Source organism: Entelurus aequoreus, linkage group LG02 (genome assembly GCF_033978785.1).
Source record: "Entelurus aequoreus isolate RoL-2023_Sb linkage group LG02, RoL_Eaeq_v1.1, whole genome shotgun sequence".
NCBI classification, from domain to species: Eukaryota; Metazoa; Chordata; class Actinopteri; order Syngnathiformes; family Syngnathidae; genus Entelurus; species Entelurus aequoreus.
The window spans coordinates 25127526-25138803 of NC_084732.1; the positions used below are offsets into that span (position 1 = coordinate 25127526).

At 39.9% G+C, this 11278-nt stretch overlaps 1 long non-coding RNA gene across 1 annotated transcript; it reads left to right on the plus strand.

Moving 5' to 3' along the window:
• The first annotated feature begins 1338 nt into the window (after positions 1 to 1338).
• On the plus strand, positions 1339 to 9967 carry LOC133662842 (uncharacterized). The gene is made up of 3 exons (XR_009828178.1): positions 1339 to 1464; positions 8802 to 8972; positions 9805 to 9967. It is a non-coding gene; the product is annotated as an uncharacterized LOC133662842 (long non-coding RNA).
• Positions 9968 to 11278: the final 1311 nt, after the last annotated feature.

Genomic DNA, 11278 nt, shown 5'->3' on the forward strand with positions numbered 1-11278 from the left:
TGGTGAACATGCCCTTTCCCAACTACTTTGGCACGTGTTGCAGCCATGGAATTCTAAGTTAATTATTATTTGCAAAAATAAAATAAAGTTTATGAGTTTGAACATCAAATATCTTGTCTTTGTAGTGCATTCAATTGAATATGGGTTGAAAAGGATTTGCAAATCATTGTAATCCGTTTATATTTACATCTAACACAATTTCCCAACTCATATGGAAACAGGGTTCGTATGTCTAATCTATTCCACCTAAAGGCCTCTAAAAACCTCCAACAATGGTTTATATGCTGCAAGAGTTCATGTGCAAAAACAGACACCTCAATTTACCTTCTTATGAGCATATACCTGTACATGTTTTTTGTGGAGCTTTTCATATGCCATTTTGCTGATGTGGGTTGCCATTGAATCGTTTCTAAGAAAGAAAAAAAAATGTTAGTCTCAATGCACATATAACAAAAAAGGAATGTTGACAATTTCGTGCAAATTTTGCAGCCAAAAACCAATAACTCCAAACAACGTTTCTTTGCAAAAACTGACTCCTATGGTGGAAGTCTGGCCCTAAAAATAAGTAAAAACAGATCAGGTTTTTTTTCCAGAGGAATCCTTATTTTATCACAGTAATGATTTAATTTCATTCAAACAAAACACCTTTTTGATGGGCCGCCACGAGGCGCCCCGCAAAAGGTGAGGAAAAGACGCTGTTTCGCATCCTGTGGAAATCAGGTGTAAGCATCATGGAGCAGTATTGCAAGGTGCTAAACAAGATATACAAACTAGAACATACTGTAATAAAACAATTACTTACTAAACAATGTCCAGTTTCACTGGAATGCCAACTGACGGGATGTTTATATATTTCAGCACAAGACTTGTGTTCCTTGTTCAGATGATGGATTCCACATAATCTTTACTCTTCAGGAAAAACTAAATGCTCGGCGCCAACAAGCATTTTGCCGCATCTTCATAGCAATGTTTTCAGGTCTAAATTGAATTTTAAAGTTGACCAACTTCTTGGCTTATGTCCACAACCTTCTACTGTACAGGTGCAAGGCATGATTTATACTCTAGCACGGGGGTCGGCAACCCGCGGCTCTAGAGCCGCATGCGGCTCTTTAGCGCCGCCCTAGTGGCTCTCTGGAGATTTTTCAAAAATGTATGAAGAATGGAAAAAGATGAGGGGGAAAAAAAAAATCAATTTTTTTGTTTTAGTATGGTTTCTGTAGGAGGACAAACATGACACAAACCTCCGTAATTGTTATAAATCACACTGTTTATATTAAATATGCTTCACTGATTCAAGTATTTGGTGAGCGCCGTTTTGTCCTACTTATTTTGGCGGTCCTTGAACTCACCGTATAGTCTGTTTACATGCATAACTTTCTCCGACTTTCTAGGACGTGTTTTATGCCACTTTTTCTGTCTCATTTTGTCCACCACACTTTTAACCTTGTACATGAGTGCACAAAGGTGAGTTTTGTTGATGTTATTGACTTGTGTGAAGTGCTAATCAGACATATTTGGTCACTGCATGACTGCAAGCTAATCGATGCTAACATGCTATTTAGGCTAGCTATATGAACATATTGCATCATTATGCCTAATTTGTAGCTATATTTGAGCTAATTTAGTTTCCTTTAAGTCCTCTTAATTAAATGTATATCTCATGACACATGTAATATGGCTTTTAATTTTTCGCGGCTCCAGACAGATTTGTTTTTGTTTTTTTTGGTCCAATATGGCTCTTTCAACATTTTGGGTTGCCGACCCCTGCTCTAGCACAAACGTTTACCAACTCAGAGGCAATACAGCAGCTTACTTGCTCTTCACTAGCACTAAGAAAAATCTGTCGAGACGCTTGTCCAAGTTTGGGTGAGGTCCTAATTTAATACTCCAAAAGGTTACAACAGAAACATACAAACAATAAACTGACAATGTGATGTTATGATGCTGCTGCAAGAAGTTGTTGACTGCCTGCAATACAAGTGTATTATGAAGAAAACGCTAAACTGCCACCTGTGGAGACCTGACACAAGACAAAGCCAAACAAATTTAAAAAATGAGGCTCCATGAGGTAGTTTGTCTGCCTGTGATTGACAGTCTTGTCTAGGGTAGCCCACCTGTCACCCAAAATTCAGCTATAGAGCCCACATATAACTTTCATGGGTATATGCAGTAGAAAAAAACACATGTACTGCATGTAGGCTACTCACCCTCAAGGATGCAGTTTACTGAACTTGGTTCTGAGCATTCTATTGTACTGATCTTTCAGAACAGAGAGACATGTACCACTTTTGTCGATATCTCCTTCATTTCCACGTCTGTGGTTATCCTCACACTTTTCCTCTTTACTATAACCATGAGATTTCTGCAGTGACATCACAAAAAAGGGGAACACAATCTAAAATCTTCACAATATCCTATGAAACGTCAGTTATGTTCAGTCATTCATTGTCTAAAATGAATGTCTTGATAGACTACTAAATATGTGCACTGTGCACAATTTCATTTCTAATTCTCTTATGTTTGCTGTGTGTTTTCTTTCCATTGCATGTAAAGCTTTTCCATGTAGGTCAAATATTCATTCCTCTGGAATGTGCATGTCATGGTTCTTCACCAACAGGAAGCTGAATATTTACAATGCCCAAAGGGGAAAGTAGGACACAGTGATTTTTGTATTCTATTTCTGCAAATCTTTAAAAAAAAAAAAACTAAAACAAAAAAGGAAATATAAATGAGCTGTAGTACAATGGATAGTGCATTTGTGTCGCTTTGCTCTTGTCCACAGTTAACTTCAGATATCATCATCTCTGAGTAGGGTTGCCAACCGTCCTTAGAAAACTGGAATCGTCTCGTATTTAGAAACAAAAATTTGCATCCCATAAGCTGTAAAGCAACACACTTTGTCTAGTCTTACCATAAGAATCAAAAACAGTCTGTAAAATGTCAATGACATTAATGAACGATAAGGCATTTAAAATAACTTTTTTTTGCAAACTGATTCCTTGCCCTTCCTGCTCTGTGGCCAATGAGCTCACAGCACCGTCACGAGAGTATGGGGAGTGGGAGAGGCATTTGTTCCACCCAAAAAATATACCGCGGAAGTATACGCGTGCACAGCGTCATGTGACTTCCTTCACCTGTGCTAATTGTGGGAGCAGGTGAGAAAGCAGGCTGTACTGCAACACTAGCAGACAGTCTGTTGAGAATGTTGCCATGAATACTGCTTGTTTATAAAGTCTTGCTGTTTGTTTATAATCATAAATATGTGACATGTTGGTGTCCTCCGCACCTGTAATGTAATTAGTGGGCGGCCACAAACAGCATATAAAGCCTCCTGGATGGCTGGCACATGCCAGTTCACGATATGGCGTGCTGCACCGCTGTTTGATTGACAGCACTTTGTGTTTCTGGGTGCTTCGCTTTGGCGTTTGTTGCGAGTCCTGGGCTCCTGTCTTAAGATCTCATTTCCAGCTCTCCCCCTTTTCCCGCTGTGTGGGGGTGCGTGCCTTCACGGCTCGCACAAGATCTGCAGCAACACCATAAAGGCTGCCGACATAAATAGCCGTCGCTTTGACCACTGTGTGTCTTGGGACAGCCTTTGAACTGGGTTGTGTCCACACTAAAACCCCCTCAAAGCGTGTGGTAGAGTCGCCCAGCGCATTACAGTGTCTCTCTGTTGGGTGGTGCATTCAGATGCGATCCATAGACCTGGGCCGATATTCGATAAGTCAATTAACCGACGATGAATGAAAATTAAGTCGGTAAGTTTTCCAGCGTCGATAAATTGTCATGTGCATGCTTCAAGAGCATTTAAGCTTTTCATCGGTGTCAGTGGCTCCGTGCGTTTATGCTATAACGGAATGAAAAGAAGGGGGTGAATGATCATGTCCTTCATAAGGGTCTTTGACTCTTTGTGCAGTGAAGCGATTCCGCTAGCATCACATAGTGCAGGGCTTGTCAACCTTCGGCTCCCAAGCTACATGCGGCTCTTTGCCCGGTTTCATTAGTTTCTAACAAAGTTTATGTCTTGTAAAACGCTCTTCTACCTTCAAGGTACTCAAAGCGCTTTGACACTATTTTCACATTCACTCATTCACACACATTCACACACTGATGGCGGGAGCTGCCATGAAAGGCACTAACCACAACCCATCAGGAGCAAGGGTGAAGTGTTTTGCTCAAGGACACAACGGACGTGACTAGGTTGGTAGAAGCTGGGAATTGAACTAGGAACTCTCAGGTTGCTGGCACAGCCACTCTCCCAACCGCGCCATGCCGCCCCCCCGTAGTTCACCGTATTAAATTAAAATGTTCGAAAAACAATAATTTATAGCTACACTTTAATAAAGACGGATGGGTGGACTGGCACTAACTTGCTAGCTAGCTTAAATGCCAACATGTAAACAACAGACATTAAAGTATTTTCCCATTACCAAATGTCATTCTCCAATCTAAACTTGTAGAAATGCATTACTGTTTAAACAACTGAGCTAAAGCATTCACATCAAACAAAGGATGTGCCGTTTCTGCACAAAGTGATTGACAAACTCGACAGTGTCAAGTTGAAACAGACGGACACGGGCTCCGTTCAACAGGAAGTGAACTCACGTGACGTCCCATAAACCGGAAATGAAACAACTGATCACTCTTTACAATTTAAAATGGAAGAAGATAAGCATATGTAAACGCACAGATAACAATAATATGGCTCTTATTAAGCCAGAATAATATTTGATGTTTCATCTGCCAAGAAAGTATATTATGTGGCCATTTATATTAGTTCATAAAAGAATACAACTTGGTTAGAAGATTTTAGAGTGTGCATATGTACTTTTTGAGCACATTCAACAATACCATGATATTAATGATAACCGTGATTATTTTGGTCACAATAACTTGATTTAGCTATTTTGCTTATTGTTTTGATTGCGTATATTTGAAAGTCCTTGATTTTGGTTGTGATCTTTATTAAAGTACAACATTTTGCTAACAGACCGGGTATATTTTATTTATACCAATTGTTTGTTTTATTTAACTTGTTATTTAAAACTTTACATTTTAATTACAATGTTAAAACATATAAGAGAAACACAAGTTGATTGCATTTGAAAGGTTATTATTATTATGTATTGTCATTATATCAGTGGTTAATTTGGTCTCCAAAAAATAATGGCAATAATATCGTATATTGGCAATAATTAGTAGGTCAAAATTTGTTGTCGGCCCAGGCCTCACGCTCCAAACACTAGAACGCCAATTCCACGCTGACTTGAGTGTGTCATGTGAAGGCTGTGACTAATTTTAAGTATATTTTAGTGCAGTCTAACCTTTAGTTTGGTGTGTTGATTTGCCTTAAGTATTTTGTTATGTTATTTTGAAGTTATTTACTTTTGCTTTGCTTTTTTTCATGTATGTGATTATTATGATTTCTGTCATCATGTCACTATTTTTAATGCGTTTTATAACTGTAATTATATAAAATAAAGTGTGTATTTTTGTATTCAGCTCACTGTATTGTTTGGCGTTTAAATATGACACAAAAACACAAAACTCGTACTAGTTCGGGGCCATTTCATCCCCAGTGGCCTTGTCCGATTTAAACAAGTTGAAAAAACTTATTACGTACGGAATATGTACTTCACTGTGCAATCTACTAATAAAAGTTTCAATCAATCAATCAAAGCTTTTGCTTCAAAATTCCATCCATCCATCTATTTTCTACCGCTTGTCCCTGGGATAGGCTTCAGCACCCCCTGCAACTTCAACATTGATATATTGAATTCAACCGCTGCTGCCACATTTAGAAACCATGTCTTTTGAGTTAAAGGCCTACTGAAACCCACTACTACCGACCACGCAGTCTGATAGTTTATATATCAATGATGAAATCTTAACATTGCAACACATGCCAATACGGCCGGGTTAACTTCTAAAGTGCAATTTTAAATTTCCCGCGAAACTTCCGGTTGAAAACGTCTATGTATGATGACGTATGCGCGTGACGTCAATCGTTGAAACGGAAGTATTCGGACACATTGTATCCAATACAAAAAGCTCGGTTTTCATCGCAAAATTCCACAGTATTCTGGACATCTGTGTTGGTGAATCTTTTGCAATTTGTTTAATAGACAATGAAGACTGCAAAGAAGAAAGCTGTAGGTGGGATCGGTGTATTAGCGGCTGGCTACAGCAACACAACCAGGAGGACTTTGACTTGGATAGCAGACGCGCTATCCGACGCTAACCGCCGACCACATCTATGATCGGGTGAAGTCCTTCGTCGCTCCGTCAATCGCTGGAACGCAGGTGAGCACGGGTGTTGATGAGCAGATGAGGGCTGGCTGGCGTAGGTGGAGCGCTAATGTTTTTAGCATAGCTCTGTGAGGTCCCGTTGTTAAGTTAGCTTCAATGGCGTCGTTAGCAACAGCATTGTTAAGCTTCGCCAGGCTGGAAAGCATTAACCGTGTAGTTACATGTCCATGGTTTAATAGTATTGTTGATTTTCTGTCTATCCTTCCAGTCAGGGGTTTATTTCTTTTGTTTCTATCTGCAGTTAAGCCCGATGCTATCACGTTAGCTCCGTAGCTAAAGTGCTTCGCCGATGTATTGTCGTGGAGATAAAAGTCACTGTGAATGTCCATTTCGCGTTCTCGACTCTCATTTTCAAGAGGATATAGTATCCGAGGTGGTTTAAAATACAAATCCGTGATCCACAATAGAAAAAGGAGAGAGTGTGGAATCCAATGAGCCAGCTTGTACCTAAGTTACGGTCAGAGCGAAAGATGCGTCCTGCACTGCACTCTAGTCCTTCACTCTCACGTTTCTCATCCACGAATCTTTCATCCTGGCTCAAATTAATGGGGTAATCGTCGCTTTCTCGGTCCGAATTGCTCTCGCTGCTGGTGTAAACAATGGGGAAATGTGAGGAGCCTTTCAACCTGTGACGTCACGCTACTTCCGGTACAGGCAAGGCTTTTTTTTTATCAGCGACCAAAAGTTGAGAACTTTATCGTCATCATGTTCTACTAAATCCTTTCAGCAAAAATATGGCAATATCGCGAAATGATCAAGTATGACACATAGACTGGATCTGCTATCCCCGTTTAAATAAAATAAAAAAAATCATTTCAGTAGGCCTTTAAGTCATCTAAATGTTGGTATGGTCACTTCTCCATTATTTAATTGCTAACATCATCAGTGTTCCTAAGTAACATCAACAGTGTAGCTCAAATGTTTTGTCATTTTCTTCCAGATAGCAAAATGCCACTTAAAAAAATATTAAACAGAAGCAAAGCTTACTGTTATTTAAAAAAGAGTGATGTCACTGTAAGTATCAGTTACAGTGTAACACAAAGACAACATCTAAATATAATCAACTAATTATCAACATGTTTAATGTGCAATTATGTCTAACAATAGAATGATATTACATAGAGTAGTGAGGGAGGTGAAGTAATGAAATGTGGACTGAGAAAGTTCAGGTGAGGTCATGAATGAGTTAAATGTATATTAGCCTGTTGTTACTTTTTAAACAAACAATTTTATTTTAACATGAGAATAATTAATAAAGTCAGGGAAGAGAATTGGGTGTCTGGTGGAGCTTCAGGGTGTAAGGAAAGACTTAAAAATCATATGTATTATAATAAAGGAAAACAGCTGATGACTGATGCAACGTTATTTTTTAAGGTACATTTAATTCATTATGACAATCATTTAATCATTTCTACATTACTACAGGGTTTGGGTTATGTTTTTAACTCAAATGCGGATACTGTTATTATTATTATATGTAATGTTGCCGGTCGTAAACACACTAATGCCATGCAGGAACATCATAGGCTTGAGGTAGGGAGTCAAAGTTAAAGAGAGACTGGAGCAAATTGACAGGGGAAAAAAAAGTAACATGTAACAGTGGATACTAGGGGGGGGAATAATTGATTTTTAGATTCATCGCAATGCGGACATGGACGATTATAGAATCGATTAGTATTTATTCCATAATCAATGAATTTATGGTAATAAAGTAATGCAGACGGTTCTAAAATTTGGCTGACTCCAGCGAGCCACCTCACAGAGAGATCCGACCAGCTCTTTCACTATCGGGCACTTATGGTCCAGTTTTGCACACATTTGCCAAGGGTGCTGAGAGACAAAGCCTCCCCATGTGCCCTGGGTATTTTCATGACATTGAATTCCAAAAATCTTTCGCCAAGTGGTGACGAGATGGCTGTCACTCAACCCTGCAATCAGCGGCCTGCTGCAGAACTTGGTCTTGTCGTATTTCGTCAGAATTGGTGAGAAATTTCCAAAATGTCTAAAAGCCTTGCTGAGGTTGACAGAAGATGCTCGAGTTGAGGAAGTGGCAGACATTGTGGTAGTGTACACCTCTCCTTGTCTGTAATCAGGTCATGTTCCCGTTTGAAGCATTGATAAAAAAAAAAAAAAGCTGGACAATTGTAGAATGTGCTGACCTTGATTGTATCATGCATGGACTCATTTCTTATTAGACATAATGATTTCCATGGGCACTGACAAGTACCTAACAAGACAAAGGGTCCAGCTTCTCTCACCATCTGAAGGTGAGATTGCCAGTTTACAGCCTTCTTAAGCATCATGTTATCATGTTATGTCCACAAGTGTTTTGACCTCACAGAGGGAAAATGTGCGGGTTCACCTGTAGGCCCCAGCTCTCTGGCATCTGGGAGAGATCACTGGCTTCATCTGGTTGGCAGATAAATTAATTTTCTTGTACCACTGTAGATTACCTTTGTGCCACTTTGCAACATTTTCATCTCTATTGGCAGGCTAAACATCTCCATGAACGAGCTTTATTAAAATGTGTGACAGCCTCACTACAATGCTTCAAGAAAAGGAGAAGGGACAGCAAAGAGGAGGATGCAAGTTCTTCAGGCAGCTGACCTCCCCAACATCTAGGCCGCTGTAGCCTTAGTCGTCAGCATTCCATCTTCCACTGGGTGTGTGAAGAGGATTCCCTCCTTCATGAAAATTAAGTGGACTGATGTGCGGAACAAATGTTCTGCTGAATTAATTAGAAGTGAGCTCATTATCAGTCTAAATTATTAAATGTCTTGCTCAGACTGAGTTTTACTCTAAAATACAAACAGCCCCTTACGGCGCCAAAAGCTTAAAAGAAAGTACAACGGAAAAACAGCTTTTGAGTTCACAAGTTCAATACTCTTATTCTTTTTTTTAACTATAACTCTACAGTCATGGCCTTTGAGGAACAAAGTGTTTATTTTTACAACCTTTCCACAGACTTTTTCTGTTTGCACTTTTCAAACTGTACTAAATGTGCATTATTACAAGAATGTACTGATTTTCTATTGTCTTACTGTTCATAATTGATTTTGATGTATTATTTTTTTTTAAAGAAATTAAAGTTTAGAAAAATATCCCACTAAAAGGCTCAGTGATCCAACAGGGCCACACTCATAAACGTGTTAAAAAAGGTCATACATTATTATTTTTCCAACACTTAAATCTAAATATCAACTTCAGATCTATCTTTTGATTGTACGTTTTTATTTTTATGTTTTTTTTGGTTTGTTTGTTTCTATGCCCTTTTGTCATAGAAAACATTGTTTTAATGGCAAGCACACAAACTATGCAACATTTTCCCCAAAAAATATTTTAAAGTGGAATATTTGATGTGAATTAATTAGAGCCTTCACTAGGTCAATATTTCATAACGACATTATTTTTTGAGCAATGACAGTTTCAAAGAAAAAAACAGCTTTGTGTTATTAGAGTCAACATTGCAACTTTTCCATGATGTATTTCCTACAGTCAAGCCCCACCTGGACCCACTCCAATTCGCCTACCAGCCCCGACTGCAGTGGAGGACGCAGTCATCTACCTGCTGAACCGAGCCCACACCCACCCAGACAAGCCTGCGAGCAGTGTGAGGATCATGTTTTTTGACTTCTCCAGTGCTTTCAATACCATACGGCCTGGGCTACTGGGTGTGAAGTTGGAGATGATGCAGGTGGAGGCCCCCTTGGTGTCCTGGGTTGTTGATTACCTGACTGACAGACCACAGTACGTGGGACTGCAGGACCGTGTGTCTGACAAGCTGGTCAGCAACACCGGGGCCCCGCAGGGCACAGTCCTCTCCCCCTTCCTCTTCACCATCTACACCACCGATCCCCACTATCACTCAGAGTCCTGCCACCTTCAGAAGTTTTCTGATGGCTCTGCGATAGGGGGGTGTATTGAGGATGGTGATGATGAGGAATACGGGGCACTGGTGGAGGACTTTGTCACATGGTGTGGAAAGAACCACCTCCAGCTTAATGTGATGAAGACCAAGGAGCTGGTTGTGGACCTGGGAAGGAGGAGGAGTACTCCGGCGACCCCTGTTTCCATCAGGGGGGTCGAGGTGGACATGGTTGAAGATTATAAATACCTGGGAGTACACATCGACAACAAGCTGAATGGGTCAAAACACGCTGAGGCACTCTACAAGAAGGGACAGCGCCGCCTCTACTTCCTCAGGAGGCTAGGATCCTTCAACATCTGTACAAAGATGTTGAAGATGTTCTACGAGTCGGTGGTGGCGGGCGCCTTCTTGTACGCCGTGACCTGCTGGGGCAGCGGGTTGAGAGCGAGGGACGCAAACAGACTGGACAAGTTGGTAGAGAAGGCCAGTAACGTGGTGGGAGTGGAGCTAGACTCTCTGGCGGTGGTGTCAGAGAGGAGAAGTCTAGCAAAACTCCTAGCCATTATGGACAACACCTTCCACCCACTACACTCGGACCTTGCGGGGAGAATGAGCACGTTCAGTGGAAGGCTCAGACTCCCAAAATGCAACACGGAAGGACACAGGAGGTCCTTCATACCGACAGCCATCAGACTGTATAATTTATATGTTCCTTCTTGACTGCACTTAAATGTAGAGTATATGTAGTATATGTAGAATATATTTATATTATTTTTATATTATATATTATATATATAAAATATTATATATATTATATTATTTATTATTCTTGTCTATTGTGAGCGAACTGTGGTGCTGAATTTCCCCCAGGGATCAATAAAGTACTTTCTATTCTATTCTATTCTATTTCACCTGTATACTTTTTTATTCCATTTTTGTTCATGTTTTTTTTGTAATAGTAGTTTTAAAGGCACAAAAAACAAGTCTGGTATTAAGAAACTTACATTTATGAATATAAAACTCAGCCAATAGTGCTTTTAATTTTTTTTTAAAGTGAAGCCTCAAGCCTACCTTAGACGCCATTTTCTACGTGTTGGCGCC